This window comes from Mesoplodon mirus (assembly GCF_964341445.2).
Source record: "Mesoplodon mirus genome assembly, chromosome: 3".
Taxonomy (NCBI): domain Eukaryota; kingdom Metazoa; phylum Chordata; class Mammalia; order Artiodactyla; family Ziphiidae; genus Mesoplodon; species Mesoplodon mirus.
Window position 1 is genome coordinate 61900902 of NC_138978.1, and position 19575 is coordinate 61920476.

The window sequence follows — 19575 nt, forward strand, 5'->3', positions numbered from 1 at the left end:
CAAGGTTACAGGGACTCAGGCTTGGCTTCACGGGAGCAGCATCTTTCTAACAACTCCAAGCATCTGAAAATCGGAAGGGGATGCTTCTTGGGAAGGAGGGAGAGAGGGAGGTAGGGAGCTTGCCATGCCTGGACAGTTTCCAAGCACAGGCTAAAGGACCGCTTTTCAGGGTGTTGCAGAGGAGTTCCTTGAACTGGGCCAACAGTTAATATAACAAGATGCTCAAGTGGAAGTTTCCACTGTGGCAACAGGACTCAACAGATGGGAAAAATTCCAAAGCCGGGGCCAGAACTACTATATGGAAATTCCTAAGAAGTTGACCTAGCTGGCTCAAAGGTCCATAAGGAGGACATAAACAGATTCAGGACAGTGGAAAGTGATGGAGGATTTTGTGGGGCAGATTCCTCAGAAATGCTTTGATTCCCGGCCTCCCCAAGGTGGGTGGAGTGGTGGGAGTCCACTTTTCATCTCAAACCTGGAGACAAGAGGGCTCCTCGAGTTTTGGGATTGGTATGTGACACCTGCTTGAGGAACCAAAATGTGGGAGGGGAGCTGAAGCAATATAAGGTGACAGAGTAGAAGAAAGGGACTGCTCGCCCCCTCCCCTAATGGGGGCTTAAAGGGCACCAGGAATGCCAGCTCTGGTCTCTTTGAAACAGGCTCTACCCACCAGGGCTTCAGACTGAGGATGAGGGAACCCCAAAGAGAGAATCTGTATGGGAACCAGAAGTTGCTGGAGGATGGTAGCAACCAGCAGAAGGAGAGGCACTGCCCGAAGCCTGGGAGGTCCTGGTGGAATGTGCTGGTGCGGGAGTCCTCAGGACGGCCATGGAAACAGCCAGGAAAGCAAAAGAGAGTCCATTCACCCACCAGCCAGGCTCAGAGAACCCAGTGCCAGGCATGACAACAGTGGTCAGGTAAGAACTTTCCTCTCTCTCCGCCTCACCTGGGCAGGCCTGGAATGGTGGGCAAGATGGAGGGAAGTCTTCTCTTGGAGTAAACACTGACCGTTCATAGACTAAAGTGAGCATTTCCAATTTCCAGAAAGTATGCGTGTGTGTGTGTGTGTGTGTGTGTGTGTGTGTGTGTGAGAGAGAGAGAGAGAGAGAGAGAGAGAGAGAGAGAGAGAGAGAGAGAGAGACTTATAGGGGCTGTAGGACTTTTTGTTACCTAAGAGTAACCAGAAACGTCATAGGCCTGATCAAGTTTTTATCAGGAAATGGGGAAAAATACACCCCAGTGAATCAACTTTAAAGGCACAGTGAGAGACAAGAATAAAGCTGTGTCTTAATTATGTCTCACAAGCTGCGCTGTACAGTGTCCTAGTCACAGCTAACCTTTGCAGCAGTGCCTGCGGACCAGGCACTGGGACGAGGACTTTACAGACATGACCTCATCCAGGCCCCCAACAGCTCTGTGAGGCAGGTACTATCACCCCTTTGACAGAAAAGGAAACTGTGGCTCAGAGAGGTAAGGCAACTTTCCCAGAGTCACACAGGGAGGTGAGCAGAGTAGTAGCTCAGACTCAACCACAAGTCTGACATTGAACTCTGGACTCTCTTCTCCCAGATGAGTAGTTTTCAGCAGCCAGTGGTGACCAAAGCAGGATAGGGGCTTGGGATCTTTCCATCCTTCCCTCTAAGGAGTCCCTGAGCTAGAAAAGCAGAGAGCCGAGTTTGAAAACCACTGAACTGCATGATCTCAGAAGTCTCCTCCAACTCTGGGGTTCTAGGATTCTATCATCTGGGGGTTGGGAGTGGAGAGGTGTGGACCCACAAAAGAGGACACGGGGAAGAGGGAAAAGCCAGCCTCTGTGTCTTGTGTTCCCAGAAAGGCAGCCGAAGGAGCTGGTTCCAGCAGGTGGTACCATAACAAACCTGAGGTTCAGAGAATTACAGTCACGTGTGTGTGACTACATAAATATGTAGTTCAGATAATGCACATAAAGCACTTAGCACAGGATGAACACCAGAGTAAAAGCATTAGGTAAATGGTAACTACGACTGTGAAAAGTTTACATACATGCCTAAAACCCTCAACATGCAATTTGATGCAACATACTCAGCCACTGACATCATTGTGTCTGTTCCATAAGGAGCTGTGTTTATCATGGACGCTAAACTCTACTCATTGAGCCAAGAAAAGAAACGAACACATAAGATTAAGCTAGCCAAATCTAAAACAATTTGATTAAGTCTGCTCTTAAGCAGTAGGGGACTAGAAAGTCCTATGAAAAAATCATGGAAGCATGATCCCTTTCTCCAGTAAAAAAAAAAAAAAAAGTACATACACAGCATTTTGCAGATAATTAGAGAAGCCCATTCACTGATTCATTCAATGGATTACAGATCCATTGAAGCCTATTCATCGTCTTCAGGTTAATAATCTAGATCCAGGGGACACGACATGAGGTCATCAGGCCAAAAGCTGCCTACGTGACCCCACAGTGGGGTCACCCACACTCCTCCTCTCAGTATGCTCAGTGTTGCTAGTCTCGATCACGATACTAAACTTGGAATAGGTAGTCAATGTAACTGAAGCTGAATCTAATTTTAAACTTTTCAAGTTTAATGGACCCCAAATTAAGAATTTCTAAATCAGTGAACTCTGGTACCTAGAAATTTTAATTGCTTGGCATGCTCTTTCTTTCCTTTCTTCTGGTAACAAAATTCCTCCTTTTTCCTAGGGACCCTGTGCCATGTGCTTCGGGTACAATTCATCCTCTGTCAAGGAACACATGAACAAGCCCTGGCCAAGCAGATACTGCTTATTTTCTACTGCCTGCTTCTGGCCAGGTTGATTCAGGCAAGGAATCCAAACTGGGCAAGACCTCCTTGGTACTATTGTTAGAACAATGACAAAAGAGGCCCTCTCTTTTCTCTGAGATCCACAGCCGTGAAGATGATGGAAATGTAATGCTGATGGCTACCTCTGCAACGTACTGAGGGGGAGACTGCCTGAGAATGAAGCTGATGGAGTTAAGCAGAATCAAGAGATGGAGAGAGTGAAGGATAATGGCCTGATGTTTTTTGGAACACCTGGATACACCTATGCCTGAAGTCCACACGAACACGGACATGTTAGTCATTAAGTCAAGATACTAGTTTAAGTTGGACTTCTGTTACTTGCAACCAAAATAATTCTAACTAAGAAACCTGATCTAAATGAAGACAAAGCCCAAAAGGAAATTCCCATTTATGGGAAGTCCTCATGGAATTCTGGTCTCCTCTCTGACAATGATCCTTACTGAATTAGCTTTTTTTCCATCCTATGCACATTACTTTCATATCACCCTCTGCCCCTGATGGTTCATCTTAACAGTGCTGCCAGCCCATCAGACACTACTCCTGCAAAAATTATTAAAGTCACTGACTAGAAGAAGAAAATCACGTAAGTGGACAATAGTAGCTCAGTTTATAGTTTGCTGCCATCCAATACATCCTTGAAGTCTACTAATCTTATTCCAGTGAGCTACTCAAACTGCCCTGCTTCCCTCAAAACGTACAGAACACTCTGGTATCTAAAATGACGTAGAGCCACAGGGCTCACAACAGAAGGAGAGATACACGTGGAGCAAGCGAAGTGGGCCACACAGGTCACAGCGGACAGGATCAATGTAAATTCCGTGCATCAAAAAGCCACTCCGCAGACTGAGTCAGGGCATAGCACGATTTGGAGTTGGGAGAAATAACTTTCACTGAGTACTTCCCAGGAAGTTGTTTATTATTCTTTTAGAACTGGGATGGTAAGGAGATTTCAACTCGTGTGCCAAGTCTGGGCCATAGCCAAATGTCTGGGCTGAGCATCAAGAGCCATGACAGTCTGTGACATGCATAACAGGGGAGGGAGGAGGGATGAATATATATACTTGTTATTACAGCTGAAAATATTACATTTTATACTTGGGTGAAGCAAGGCCAGCAGAGAAATGCACACCTGGGCTGGAAGGCTCTTCTTGGGTAGCATTCAGGTGTCACACATCGTTGGTCTACATGGAGGGTGGTCCTCATCAGTCATTTCTATAGGGATGTTGTTTGCTGCCTTATGTGGCATCCTCCTCATGAGCACCCAGGGGGAAATGACCCTAAGTCTCAAAAGAATCACAATTAACCTTGCTTCCTCTGAGTAACTAGCATGCTTTTATCCTCTAGCCACCAAGGACTCCTAACTGAGCATGTTTTCCTAGTACTGAGTGCTCAGAAACTCAGAGGCAAGACCACGGGGGCTGCTAGTGTGTGTACAGGCTCTCACTGAGGGCCTAACCTTATCTCGGATTTCACCTTACTTTTCCTTCCCCACCAATTTCCTTCCTTCCTTCTTTGTCTGAATCTTAACATATGTGTACTTAAAAGCCACCTCAAAACTCTCTGAAAGAAGACAGGCACATACACTAGATCAACAGCAATCAAAATAATGTACAACAAATCAGACAGTGAATAGAGGACAGTTTTATAAATGCTGCCTGTTGTGATAGCTGTTATGGGGAAGTTCCAAGCAAGCAGGGTGAGCATGTGGTGGGCCTTAGACCAGAGACAGCCCTGAGCCAAACTGTCACGTCAACAAATGTCTCAGATCACGCCCTCCCGCCCTCCTGCACACCCCTCCCCCTACTCCATCCTTCCTCAGGCAGTTGGGTGCCCTGTGGTCCATTCCTGCACGTCCCACACCTACTCTCTCCCTAGTACTGTTGGTTGCTCTCCCTTCCCCAACTTTTCCCACCAATCAAAGCAGCTCACACTTCTACAGGTCCCTGTACTTGACACTGGTAAGCTGTCAATGGTTGATAGCAGCTCAACCAACCATTTCTCTCAGGAATGAAGAGGGAGAAATCAAAGGACTAAATCGGGCCTCCCTGGTGGCGCAGTGGTTGAGAGTCCGCCTGCCGATGCAGGGGATACGGGTTCGTGCCCCAGTCTGGGAGGATCCCATATGCCGCGGAGCGGCTGGGCCCGTGAGCCATGGCCGCTGGGCCTGCGCATCCGGAGCCTGTGCTCCGCAACGGGGGAGGCCACAACAGTGAGAGGCCCGCATACCGCAAAAAAAAAAAAAAAAAAAAAAAAAAAAAAAAAAAAAAGGACTAAATCACTAATGGTGGAATAGGCTGTAATTATGACACAGATGCAACTGAACAAGGGGATCTTCTTGTAAATTTCAAATAATTCTATGGGAAGCAGTTACCACAGTGCCCAGCATACAGTTGGCATTCGATAAACAGTAGACACTAATTATGACTACTGTTGCTGTAATTATTAATCCTTCCACCACTGGATTACTCACTGTCTATTCCTCTATCACTACCATGACTACCACCACAGAGGTAACTGCCCCTTTTGAAACACTGGCTAGCCACAGATCCATAATCAATTAATGTATTTTAATTACATTCTATGGTTTATAAAGCACTTGCGTATACATCATCCTTTTTTTTTTAAAGAGGAGGGAACACTTCTTTTTATTCTTTTTTTAAACAACTTCATTGAGATATAAGTCATATACCATACAATTCACCCATTTTCATGTACAATTCAGTGTTTTTTAGTACATTCACAGGCACTGCGCAACCACTGCCAGAATGAATTTTAGAACATCTTCATCACGCCAAAAAGAAACCCTATACCTTTTAGCTATCCCCCCATGTCCCCCATTTTCACCTCCCAGCCCTAAGCAATGAATAATCTACTTTTGTCTCTATAGATTCCCCTATTCTGCATTTTCATAAGAATGGAATCCTATTATATGTGGACATTTGTAACTGGCTCTTTCACTTAGCATAATATGTTCAGGGTTTATCCATGTTGTAACATGTATCAGTACTTCATTCCCTTTTACATCATCCTTTTTTACCTTCTTGGCAATCCTCAAGTTAAATATTATTTCCGTTTTATAGATGAGGATACTGAAGCTCAGAAAGGTCACATTTATAAGGTCCTAGAGCCAAGAAGTAGCAGAGCCAGGACTCAAACCCCAGTCTCATATAAATTTCTTGTTCTTTCCTCAACAAGTGGTTGCCAACTGTGTAGCTATTACATCAGAATCATCTGAGTGCTTCAAGATCCCTGGGGTTCACCTAATGAATGTAGACGGCCTGGTGAAGGGACTGTGAACTTGTATTTCAACAGGTACCTCATGTGATCCTGGGGAGCTGCTGGTGGGTGACCAGGGGCAGGGTCCTGGCTGAGTAAGTACCCACTGTCCTCTCGGCCCTGTGCTGAGTACTGCAAGGGAGACATATGGAACTTTCTGCTCTCAAGGCACTGACAAAGCTACTGAGGAGGTAAGACTAGCGAAGGTGAAGAAGAGTGCATGATAGAAGACAGTGTTTGGCTTTGAAGTATTCAGAGCAGAGAAGATCACAGATGGTGGGAAGAGGCAGGGAAGGCCACATTACAGAGAAGGGAAGATTCTACTGGGCCCTGCAGAATGGGAAGGATTTCCAAGCAGAGGAGGGGTAAGCTGCGTGAGGTGTCCTCAGGAGAAACGGTAAACAGGTTAGTCTGGCTAGAAGAAAAGGAATAGCGGGAGCTGAACAAGAGAGGACTGGGCCAGATAATGGAAGCGGAGAAGCCAGAGAGGAGTCTAGGCTGGTGTGGTGGATGACATGGGGGCACTGACAGTTTCTGAGCAGAGGAGGAACTTCCTGAAAGTTGAATTGAAGGATGACTGGTGTGGCGGTGCTGCGTACCATGAAGCGAGGCTGGGAGTGGAAAGCTGGTATTGGCAAGACCACCCAGGATGCTGCTGAACTGACCGGGATGCCAGGCGGCAGACAGCAAGACCAGGATCCCAGGGTCTGTCGATCAGAATGGGCTGAGGGGACGGGCTATGAGATGGGAGTGTGACCTGAGCCCTCTCACTCTTCCGGCGCTTTTCATTCCATCACAGCTGTTTTCGTGAGACCCATAAACACTGTAGGGTGGATTGTGAAAATGGCCACAAATCTTCCCCTCTCTGTAACCATCCTCCCTGCAATGTGATTCCACAGCTCCTCTCACCAAGAGGTAGAATCTATTCCTGTACCTCTTGAATCTACACTAGCCACATAGCTTCTTTTAGCCAACAGAATGTGGTGGAAGCAATGTTGTGGCAGTTCTGAGCCTTGGCCTCAAGACGCATCTGCTGTGTCTCTTGGTACCCTGCCCAAATGCCATGTGCACAAGCTCAGGGTAGCCTGCAGGACAGTGAGACACATGTCAGTCATTGTCATCACTCCAGCGGACAGCCAGGTGACCCCCAGCCTAGGTGATCTGGACCTGCAGCTGATTGAAGACACATGAATGGTCCTAGCTGAAACCAAAAGAATCACATACCTAGGCCCAGCCCAAATCACCAACCGACAGAATTATGGGATAAAGAAATGATTGCTATTTTGAGTCAGTGAATTTTGAAGAGGTTTGTTACACAGCAAAAGCTAACTGATACACAATGCAAATAACACTATCACCACATATCAGGGAGTGGTGCCACCTGAAGCCTCAGAAGCTTTTTCACTTAAGAAGTACATTACTTTCCCAGCTCTAAAGGAAGTTTTCTACCACTACAGAACTGTTATCTCATGACAGTCACATTTAGGTTTAAAGAGAGATGAGAGAAAAAATAGGGCAATAAGAAAGCTAATGTTACAGCTATGAGCCAATCTTCATTACAACACACTGCAAGGAACTGTCTGAATTCCTTGGCTGAAGTATCACTTTGTTGTTTTGGATACTGTTTGAAACAAGCAGCCTATCAACAGGGGCCTGGAAATAGTTTCAACACACAAAAAATTTTTATTTTAATAGTATTTGGCATGTAATCATAGATCTTTTCCCTGATCATGTTCTTAGCAAAAGAACATGGATTGATCTGTTTTTTTAAGGCATGGAAACATCGTAAATCATTTCAGAGGAAAAAAAATGTAAATAAATAGACATCTAATCATAGTACTAGTAGAGATGCATCTAACTTAGAAGTGTGAATATCATTTCAAAAGTAATGTCAAACGGTCACTTTGTTTTAAAAATGAAAGAACACTTACCAGTAAGACTCTGTGTGGCCCACCGTTACCAGGTTTTAGGTGATGGAATGAATCTGAAATAGAATGAAACAAGCATTCCGTAAGTAAATCACATTTGGAAAGGGTGTGCCTTCGATCCCAGTGACTGCCATCACATTGAATATTTATTCTTATAGTTAAAGATTAGCAAAGCTTTTTCTGGCTCCTGATGGAATAGGGAGAGTTTTTTGCCTACATATTTCAACTTCCTGAACAGAGAGCATTCTCTCATCTCCTTCAGGGAGTGTTCGAAGTCTGAGGCCAGGATAACTATAAATGGTAGTGTTTTTGTCCAAACTCCTCCAAGTCAGCGGAAGCCTCCCGGGTTGTTGCTCTTGCTTTGGTCCCTCCACTCCCTTCTGCTAGCACCAAGCCATGACTCCCTTTATGGAACCGATTAAAAAACGGATTGTCCAGTATAACTTGAAGGGCAATAGGAGGAGTGTACCAGGCTTTCCAATAGTGATCACCTGATCACAGATAACCACACCTTTTTATTTTATTGATAATGGTGAGCCTAAAGCCCTGCTGTTCCATAGAAATATAACACAAGCCACATATATAACTTTAAATTTTCTAGTGGCCACATTAAAAAAGCAAAAAGAAACAGATGACAATTTTAATATTTATTTAACTGAATTTACTTAGAATATTATCATTTCAACATGCAACCAATATAAAAAATGATTAATGAGACATTTGGCTTTTTTTTTTTTTTTTGTCATACTAAATCTTCAAGACCCAGTACATTTCAACTCGGGCTAGCAGCAGTCCAAGTAGTCAACAGCCACAGCAGTGGCTTCCGTATCAGACACCATGGGCCTAGGGAATCTATCCTTGGCCTTCAGGTACTGGCAAGGCTCCAAAGTGAGTGAAACGCACATGGAGATTTTGTTTATCTATTTTCCTGCTCTTAGGAATTCATCGTTAATTACCGCATTCCATGATGTCATTTAGTAGAAATAATAACATAATAATAGCAAATACTGTATAGTACTTGCTATGTGTTCTCGGCAAGCTCCCATGTTACCTTAATGAATCCTCACAATAAGTTCACGAGGTACGTATATTATCATTCCCATTCTGTAATGAGGAAACTGAGGCACAGAGAGGTTAAGTAATTACTCAAGGTTATAAGGTACTGACAGAGCTGGGATTCTAATCTACGTAGCCAGTCTCCGGAGCCCATGCGCTTAGCCACTAAACTCTCAATTAAATTTGAACGGGTCAAAATAAGATAATTACTTTCAGTTTTAATTATAACTGTCAAGTGATCCAAGGTTGCTCCCATCATACATGGTCAGATAATAGCACTGATGGAAGATGGAGGACTGATGGGATGTACAAGCAAATTAAATTTAAAATAATTTGGGGTGGGAACACAAAAAGCACAGGCAAGCCTGGGGTCAAAAAGACTGTACTGCATCTAGGGGGCCTGTCTGGATGGCCAAGATGGGGGTGCAGGGAGAGGGTAAGGTGGGGTCTTTGGAAAATCGTGTCTTTGTGATTTTTCTGAGGGAAGAGTCTATCACTTTCATCTGATTCTCAAATGAGTCTGTAAGCTAGATATCTCTGTATCTGTCTTAGCAGGGGTAGGGAGTAGAAAGGAATTACATAAACATATCCTTCCACTTTATTAATCTGTGCCCCCCTCCAAAGAAATCATACCCAATGAGCAAAATCAAATCCACACACATCAATTTCCTGCCCAAATGATAGGGAAGGAGGCTGGTGAGGGACATCATTTAGAATCAACAGGCCATGGGCTAAGGCCACTGGGGGTGCTGCCTCCCAGTCTCCCAAGGCGACCCCCGAACCTGCTGAAAATCCTTCGGTGGCTTCCTCTAGGTGGTAGGATTAAGTCCAAGCTCCTTAGCCCAGTCTCCAAAGCCCCAGTGACCTCGTGCCTACCCCTCAGGCACTCTCCTGTGGGCATCTTGCCCTTTACCCACACAAACCTATTTACGGGTCCCTAAATGCTCCCCCCACCGCCACTCTCACTTCTCTGTACCTTTGCAGATTGTGTTCTTTTTGTCAAGCACGTCTTTTCTCTACAGTATCTGCCTGCCTTCAAGTCTCAATTAAAAAATCAACACTTCTGGGGAGCCTGTGTGAACTCCCTCGGCTGGCTTAGGGGCAACTTCTCTGCAGTAACAGTAGTAAAGTAGTAGTCACTCAACTGATAATTATGTACCACTACTACTGATAATAATAAAAGCTGATTTCTATGGAGCATTTCAAGCGCTTTACATGCTCCTTTAATCGTCTCAGTAACCTTATGAAATGGGTTATTACCCCCATTTAGCAGGTGAGCAAACTGAGGCATAGAGGTCAAGTCAGTAGCCTAGGGTCACACAGCTTATAAATGGCAGAGCCAGACTGTAAACACAGACAGCCTGGTTCCAGAGCCTGCACTTTTTTTTTTTTAAGTTGATGTAATTTGATTTACAGTGTTGTGTTAGTTTCAGGTGTATAGCAAAGTGATTCAGTTTTCTATACTGTATATATAAAGAATATACAGATATTCTTCTCAGATTCTTTTCCATTATAGGTTATTACAAGATATTGAATGTAGTTCTCTGTGCTATACAGTACGTCCTTGTTGTTTATTTTATATGTAGTGGTATGTATCTGTTAATCTCAAACTCCAAATTTACACCTCCCCTCACTTTCTCTTTGGCAACCATAAGTTCGTTTTCTGTGCCAGAGCCTGGACTCTTTAACGCTATACCGGGCCTGACTCCCTCTGTGTCCCACTGCCTTCTACTCTCATTGCCCCTGTACTTCCCTCTGTTAATCCAAGTGGCTCCTGTGTTTCAGTTTTTCATTTACTGGTCTCTCTGTTCACTTGTTTGCAGAATCTCTGGAAGTTGAGAATGTGTTTAACTCATCTTTGTCTTTCCAGGACCTTGCAATGTGTTTGGTACACAGCAGATGCTCCATAAAGGCACACACATGAAAACACTGGCACAGCACTGGAAGGCCAGGGGCCAGGGGTACAATCTTGGGCCTAATAAAAACACACCAGGAGAAAGAGTCTCCAGATATGCACTTGAACAAAGCAAGCTTTTTTTTCTTTTTAAAAAATTTTTAAAATTTTATTTATTTATTTATTTATTTTTGGCTGTGTTGGGTCTTCGTTGCTGCGTGCGGGCTTTCTCTAGTTGTGGTGAGCGGGGGCTACTCTTTGTTGCGGTGCGTGGGCTTCTCATTGCAGTGGCTTCTCTCATTGTGGAGCACGGGCTCTAGGCATGCGGGCTTCAGTAGTTGTGGCTCACGGGCTCTAGAGCACAGGCTCAGTAGTTGTGGCACACGCCCTTAGTTGCTCCGCAGCATGTGGGATCTTCCCGGACCAGGGATCGAACCCGTGTCCCCCGCATTGGCAGGCGGATTCTCAACCACTGCGCCACCGGGGAAGCCCAACAAAGAAAGTTTTAACTTCATCTTTTAAATTCATCCTGTGCTGAGGGAACGGTCATTTCCTAGGTCTGTTTAATACCAGAGGGAACAGAAGCAATGCAGAGCATGGCTGACTTGATCATACCCCCAAGAAGTTCATCAGTTTCATTTTACATTGCACATGGATCTACATAATAACATGCCTTGGCTGGCCACTATAAAGAAATGCCAGAAAAGACACTTTCCTTTAACAAATGCAATATTCAAGGAAAAAAGGACAGAAAATGCTATTTCCTAAAGTTTTCTTGGTTTCCAATAACTGGCTATGAGTATGTTCCAAACATTTTTTTTTTTTTTTTTAAACAACAGCCTCATGTTGAAAATCTCCTTTTGCTGTTCAGATGTGGTTGTGCCACTTTCTACCCCAGAGTTCCATAAGATGCTTCCTTCCATCACTACCTACACTTCCCTTGGATGGATATAAGAGTCCTTGTAGGAGGACACTCTCCTCTTTCTCTAACAGTAGGAAAGAAAAAAGCTTCACCATCTAGGACATACATAGACTTCTAGAGAAAAAGAGACCTCCTTCTGGCTCATGTCAGAGATTGCATCAGGACTGCGCCCAGCCCACCCACTCAGACATAAATACAATTAGCCATAATACCCACCCTTCCTACTTGCATCCAGAATATAAAAGAGACCACCAACTTCCCATGGATATGGATGTCAGCATCCTCTCAGATATTAACAACCAAATTATAAATCTGCATTTTTGATCTTGCTATCTCATCTCCTTCCACAATGAACAGTAATTTAATTATTCTTGAGAGGTTTACTGAGTGCAAATTAAGGGCCAGGCACAGTTGTAGGTGCTGGAGATACAGCAGTGAATGAGGTAAATAAGGTTCCTGACATAGGAGCCCTTACATTTAATAGGAAACAGAAAATAAACAAGTATACAAAGAAGAAAATAAGAGAACTTCCAACAGTGATAAGTTCTACAAATTCTTTCATACAAGCAGGGAGTGATGCAACCCACTGGAGAGCTTAACAATGTCTCTTTGGCAGCTGAATGGAGGAGTTTCAAAGAGGCAACAGTGAGTGAATGGATCAATGGTGGCCAATTCTGAGGCTACTCAATTGTGCAGGTGAGATATGATGGTACCTTTGCCTAGGATGGTAGCAGTAGAGATGGAGAGAAACAGATGGATTCAAGACAGGTTCTGGAGGTAAAACAACTAGGACCTGCTGATGAAGTGGATGTGGCCAATGAGGAAGAGGAAGGGGCTGAGATGACACATAGGTTTTGGTTCAAGCAACTGGGTCCATGATGGCTTCCTTGAGGGAGAAACAGGTTGAGAGAGGAAAGAAAATCAAGAATTCTGATTTGACCGTGTTAACTTGGAGACACCCAAGTGGAGATGGCAAAAAAATACAGAGAAGTCTAGAACTGTGTTGGCCAATACTATAGCCGTTAGCACATGTAGGGATTTAAATTTAAATATATACAGTTACAAACTCATTCCCCCAGTGCATGAGCCACTTCCAAGTGCTCAGGTGGACACAGAAGCAGCTACTGTCCTGAACAGCACAGGTGTAGAATGTTTCAATCACCATAAAAAGCTCTATTGGGCAGGACTTGTCTAGAATGAACATGATAACCTGCTAGATTCCTTTCATTATTATAAAGCTTATTGCAATTATAAAATACAAAATGATAGTCCTCAGAGACCTTTAGCTTTGAATGGTGATTGGATTATGATCTGTCTGAACATATTTGTCCCTAGTCTCATTTTAAAATTCTCTAGAAAGTAACATAATACAGGCACTGGAGGAGAGTGAACACTAGATTTATAAGCCTGGCTTCCAGCTGTCTTCACTGCCAGTGATTTCCACCAAAATCACTAAGCTTCTATGTGCCTCAATTTCCCCACCTACAAAATTGGGAGTGATCTGGAATGGACTATATTGAGAAGTATGTTGGAGAATGTTTCCAGCTCTCCAGACGGCTCCACTCTTCTCTGGTCAGGTCTATTATGTTTTCACTTGCAAATACTGACATGATGTTATCTCAAATGGCAAAACAGATATAAAAGGGCCTTTGAAACATATAAAGGACCCTACAGTAGGCATAAAAGGCACGTGTTCCATAAAGACGAGACAAAGCAAAAGAAATATGCCCTGTGCCTTGAGTCCACCGCAGAAAGTCGCGTGTTTTGACACATTGGCAGGGCTACTGACTTGATAAAGTAATGCCATATGGGTTAAAGCATCAAGAATCAAGTGTTGATCCCCAAAGGTAAAAGACAGTAAACAGTCACCAAAATGGTGACACTTTCCTTTATTGTGCAAGGTTTCTGTCCCTGGGAAGGGCACACCTGGAGCTGGTGAGCTGGCCTATTTTAGCCAAATGGTGCCACACCATTTTCCCCACCTTAAGACTATGTCCTGGTCAAAAGAGCCGGTCTGGGCTGTTCACTGGGAGAAACTCTTCTACCTGGTCACTGTTCTTAATCTTCAGAGAGCTTCTAGTGACTTAAAATTTGTTTTTAATTGAGGAGCTTGGTGGTATATGTCCTCAACTAATTTGTGGATAAGATGGGGAGAAAGTATCCTCATAATGTCAATGCCAGTGAGAAATCTTTAAAAATACACATATATTCCTAGTTTGCCAAACTTTAAGAGAATATAAAGAAGCCAGATTGAACAATTAATTGTGAAATATTACACTCCATGTATTTTTTTTCTCCTTTTCTATTGAAAGGGCAATGGCAGTTTTGTGCTGGTTTGTTTCCCCCAAGGGCAGTTTTAAAAGGATAGCATTCTTTGGAATGACCCATATTCCCACCATACTAGCGCTGCTATTTATTTTTTTCTGTTACCCTCGATAGACATGTGTTATATGACTGTGGCCATGGTTTATATGCTATTGGTAGCAAAGGCTTTGGAGTTGGACAGATCTCGGTTTGATGCTGGCTCCTCAGCTAATGACCTGCAAGTCCTGGGACAATTTACCCCTAAGCCTCAATTTTCTGACATGTAAGGTAGGACTAATATGACTTTTGCACATTGTTGCTCTAAGGATGAAAAAAAGGGAGGACACTAGGATAGAGCCATCAGGAAAAAACCCTATATATGACGCTGTTATTTTCTTTTTCCATTTTACTTTCAATTTCAAATATTTTTTGTGTGTTTCTACACACATTCATAATGACTGTTTAAGGGACCTAAATCTCTCCCCTAATGCTGGATATTTAAATTATTGCCAGTTTTTATTACTATAAATAAGATTACATTGGAAACCTTCATGCTTCAGCTTTTTTCATCCCTTTAACTTATTTCCCTAGCTCCCCTAAATTCCTAACCGTAGAATTAGTAGGTTTTGCTTTTAAAGGGGCTTTTTAATTAATGTATGATAATACCACCAACAAAATAATTGAGAATTTCTGAGACCTTGACATTTTATACATAAAATGGTATTCCTAATGCTGCTTTAATTTTTATTTCTAAGATTATTAGTGAGGATGGACATTTTTTCCTGTTTATTAATGGTTTTTTACTTTGAGAAACAATAAGTCTGTATTCTTTGCTTATTCATGTAGTAGGCTCTTGATATTTTTCTTCTGAATTTGCATGAGTTCTTTATAGTGCATGATAATCAAGAGTTGGTATATGTATTTGCTACAAATATATTACTGATATCTGGCAATTTTACGATACCCATCTTTTCCTTTATACAGTGTTTTAATAATAAGCAACAGCCATATTTTGTATAAACCTCATGAGCTATGACATGGCTTCCTGGCAAAATGTTTGGCTTTTGACTGCTTTTCACCATCCATTTACACCCACTTTGATTTTCCCAGCTACCCTGTGAGTGAGCTGGGGAGAATGACAATCCCCACCTTACACAGGAGAAAAGTGAGACCCAGACAGGCCAGGTGACTTGCAGAGGGTCCCCGAATCCTGGAGTTGGCCAAGACTGGCCTCAGTCCTTTGCTCTCTGAACCCAAGGCCTCCTCGTGAAAGGAAGGTCACAAGGTAAAATGAAGAGATGCACTTTGTGCAAAATAGATTATTATACAAAGCACCAATTCCACATTGTTTCTGATTAAAAATCCTTTATATGGAGCATCAGGGCCCTGTGCCTGCTGCACTGGAAGCACTCAAGAAATGTTAGTATGATTTTAGCAAATCCACCAAAACCATGGCTTACATAACGGACCACCCTTACGCAGTTCTTATGTAGTTACAGTAAGTTAAATAACTCAGACCTAAAGCAAGTGTTGTTTCATTACTATTTTTTTAACCTAGCTCAAGTACCACTTCTTCCCCCAAATACTCCCTTCCCCTTTGGCTCCATGAAACCACTCCTCTCCTTGAATTTCTACGACCTTTACCACCTTCTACCTGTCATTACAGATGCTTCAGAATGCGTTTCAGCTCTTCTATTGGATGATAAGGTCCCAAGGGACCATATATTATTTGTGTTTGTATCTCCCAGACAGCCTAGCACCCTGCTCAGCACACAGGTGGCACTCAGTCAGTGTTTTATGGGGAGATGAGGGAAGAATTTTATATAGCTAAGAGACAATGGTAAAAGCAATTACAGTTTGGTTAAAAAATCATAGGTTGCATGAACTGTGTGCTTTTTGCTACACCACTCCTTATTTTGGCAAGCACACTATCATGGGACAGTTCTAATGCAGTCTTAAGCCAGCAGTCTGCATTAGCTAAACAATACTAAATTACATTAACCAGAATGTCCAAAAGCATTTCCAGCCTTGGACAAATCTGTACAATTCTGTAGATATATCTGTTAGGGTTTTACTTGCAAATTCTGATATAACTCATTCCTCAAAAATTCACTGTGTACATGTACGTACACACACACACACACACACACACACACACAAAAGTCCTGGTTCAGCATCTGGAAAAAATTCAGATAAAAATATGGAACATCTGTTTCCTAATATCAGGAAAATTCACAGGAAACGATTAATGTCCACTAGGGAGAAAGAAAAATAATCTGGATCACATTATGAAAAATGAAACATCCAAAATTCACAATTTAATACAGTATAGCCTACAAATCATCAGATCTTCAGAACTGAGGGGAAGATTTCACATTTTATTAAAACTTGAGAGAATAGAAATATCTTTATGCCATGTATATACAAATAAACATAAAACTGAATGCTCTCACCCTACATATATTCTTGGGTCCTATGTCTCCCCACTGATATTTATGCAATGCTTGGCAGGTGGGTGGTTTACTGCATGTGTATTTTCATAATGTGCTCAGTGTCTTACAGGGCAAACGAAGACCTAACCAAACTAGATGGTGGTCCCTGGATGAAGAGGCTGTAGCTCTTTTGAGAAAGATCTAGAGTGGCTTATGTGTCCCAAGGAGGACTGCAAGGATGGTCAGGGCCACTGCAAAGCCAAAGCCAACTGTACATAAAGATGGTCTGCTCCTTGGCGGCTCTTCCACTATCCTGATCCTTATAAGCCTCTCTATACCTTTTATGTTCCTGGCAATGTGGAAGGTTCTGGGGGTATAACAGAGAACAAAGCACAGTCCCTCTCTGCAAGGAGCCTACAGTGAGTCATACGGACAACTGATCAGGCAATTACAGCTCCAGAGGCGCATAATCTATTGTGTGAAGTACAAGGAGCTCTGGGAGCACAGAGGAGAGGCACCAGTACCAGTCTGGGATGATCATGGAAGGCTTCCAGGGGGAAGTGGCATCAAAGCTCAAGTGTGAAGAGTGACCAGGGTTAGCCAGAAGATGAAAGGAGGGAGGCATGAGCAAAGCAGATGGAACAGCTTGTACAAAATGCTGGAGAGGAAGCGAGTACCTGTGTGTGCTCGGGACTGCAATTTTAAAAGTAGAGAGTTTCAGTGAACATTGGGGTGCCTGTATCTTTTCGAATTGGATTAAAATATACACATTATTATGTATAAAATAGATAACCAACAAGGACCTACTGTATAGCACAGGGAACTATACTCAATGTCACGTAAAAACCTATAATGAAAGAGAATGTAAGAATATATATATTTATATATGTGTATAACTGAATCACTTGGCTGTACACCTGAAACACTGTAAATCAACTATATTTCAATAATTTTTTTTAAAAATGAGAAAAAAATCTGAAAACTCTTTGAGCATTTCTCAACCCAACTGTACATGCCAAGTGATGTGGCAAATTGAAATACTTAAGGACTTCATGTATTAAAAAAAAAAAATGAGTAAAGAGTTTCAAATCAGCGAGAAGCCTTATTACTTAAGAGGCAGTAGCAGGTAAAACCCAAAGCGGGTAACCACAGTGAGAAGCATAAAGACAATAGAAAGAACCCTGGATCTCTAGCGTCCTCACATCAGAAACAGCTGGCACTGACTCACCCCGAGGGAACAGCCAAGGCCTTCTTAGGCAACAGGCCTCTCTGGAGGAGGGCAAGGAGAGAGACTGCCCGTCAGAGATGATGCTGGTCCCCAATTCCAAGGAAAAACACATAGCCAGCTACCCAACCCCACAGATAGGAGTAGTAAGTAGGCCTTATCACAACCCCATGAGGAAGAGAGAATCATCCCCATTCTACAGATAAGTTGCTGGTTTTAGAAGACAGTATTTACTGATATTCCTTTCTGTTAACTGACTCTTCTTCTGACTAGAGAAACCAACTCATCTTGGTATGGCTAGGACATTCCAGTTTTAACACTGAAAGTCTCACATCCCAGGAATCCGCTCAGTGCCATACAAACCAAGATGGATGGTCACCTACTCAGAGTTTGAATGCCCTAGGTTTTTATATTAGAATCAGTGCAAAGTTAAATGTGATCTAACTCCCTGGAAGCTAACCTAGACCGTTTGAGCTTCAGGACCCTCCTGGATATCTTGGGGGCTTGTCTGGGGGTCCTATATCATTTGCAATAATTCATGCTGAATTATATTTGCAAAGCACAAAGACTAGCTTAGGGCCTAGTGATCACTAGCTATCATGCTGAAGGGAATCACTCACCGAACGCTTACTGAAAGCAGTAATCAGCCAAAAGGGGTCTCAATTTAATTTTTGTGCTTCTTGTTTTTAACTGAGAATTAACCAAGTACCTTTCAAATTTAATAATGAAAATCATCCTTAAATAAATGAATCTACTTACCTATCCAGAGTAGTAAACATATTTTCATATATCTTTGTTAACTAGGGACCATATCTATTGCAATGGCTTACATTCTTACTGGTCAATAGACAGTTAAGAAAGTTGAGAAGACAAAGAAAAATAGTAACAGTTTCCAATAACTACAGGCCCAATAGGATATTACTTTATGGCAATATTTGACAGGCAGAGGGTAGCTGATAAATCTTTATAGAATGACTGACGGTAAAAAAAAACTGGGCCATGGAGAACCACAGAAGAGAAAATTACCAGGGCTTGTGGATGAGATGATGGCAATCCTTGAGCTTTTGCTACAGCTTTTGACTCGGGCAGCTGCGGCACACGGTTCTTGTCTGATAAAAGGGAACGTAAGCTCTTCATGAGCACTCCTTTCCTTGCAACAGGGTAATGAGTAAAACAGCCCCTGTGGCCTGCAGTCAGCAGAAGACGCAGAAAGACTTCAAACTGGTAAGAGCCAAGGGCCCACCATTAAATCCTGATTCAAAGGCACCCCTGCTCCCGCGCCCCACCCCTCAAAGCTCAGCTAATGTTAGCCAGGCTCATTGTGAGAACTCCTGAAGCAGGAATGGATGAAGATATGACCTTAGACTCTTTTTCTGGCAACAATGATCTCCAACACATTTCTGATTAGTTTTCAAGGAAAAAAATATTTTAAAGATCCAATCATGTTTGGAAAAAAACTATTCAATAGGGTTGAATTTTATTAGCCTCAGAAAACTTTAAAAAAAAAGAGTAAAATTTAGTAGCATTTGTCACCAGTAATATATATTAGAACTATGTTTCCCTCTAAAAAGTCCAGTTTTATGGGAGCATTCTGGGTAACAGATTCTGCTTTTATGTTGAAAATAATCATTTTGTCCACGAGGCTTAGCTCTCTAATCGTATCACTCCTTTCCATGACACACTTTCCGTCAGACACTGAGACAGAGAGATTCATCACAGAAATATTCAGGT

The 19575-nt window shown here is 42.7% G+C and overlaps 1 protein-coding gene across 9 annotated transcripts in view; it reads right to left on the reverse strand.

The window, feature by feature from the left end:
• Positions 1-19575, reverse strand: part of GNG12 (G protein subunit gamma 12) — a 126425-nt gene that overhangs the window by 67989 nt on the left and 38861 nt on the right. For 8 of the 9 annotated variants that reach the window (XM_082611951.1, XM_082611946.1, XM_082611950.1 and 5 more), the window contains exon 2: positions 8015-8067. The gene's annotated coding sequence lies outside the window, so the exon portion shown is untranslated. Of the gene's footprint in view, positions 1-8014; positions 8068-8228; positions 8335-19575 lie in introns of those variants that run through there. The other variant, XM_082611953.1, reaches the window with a different exon arrangement.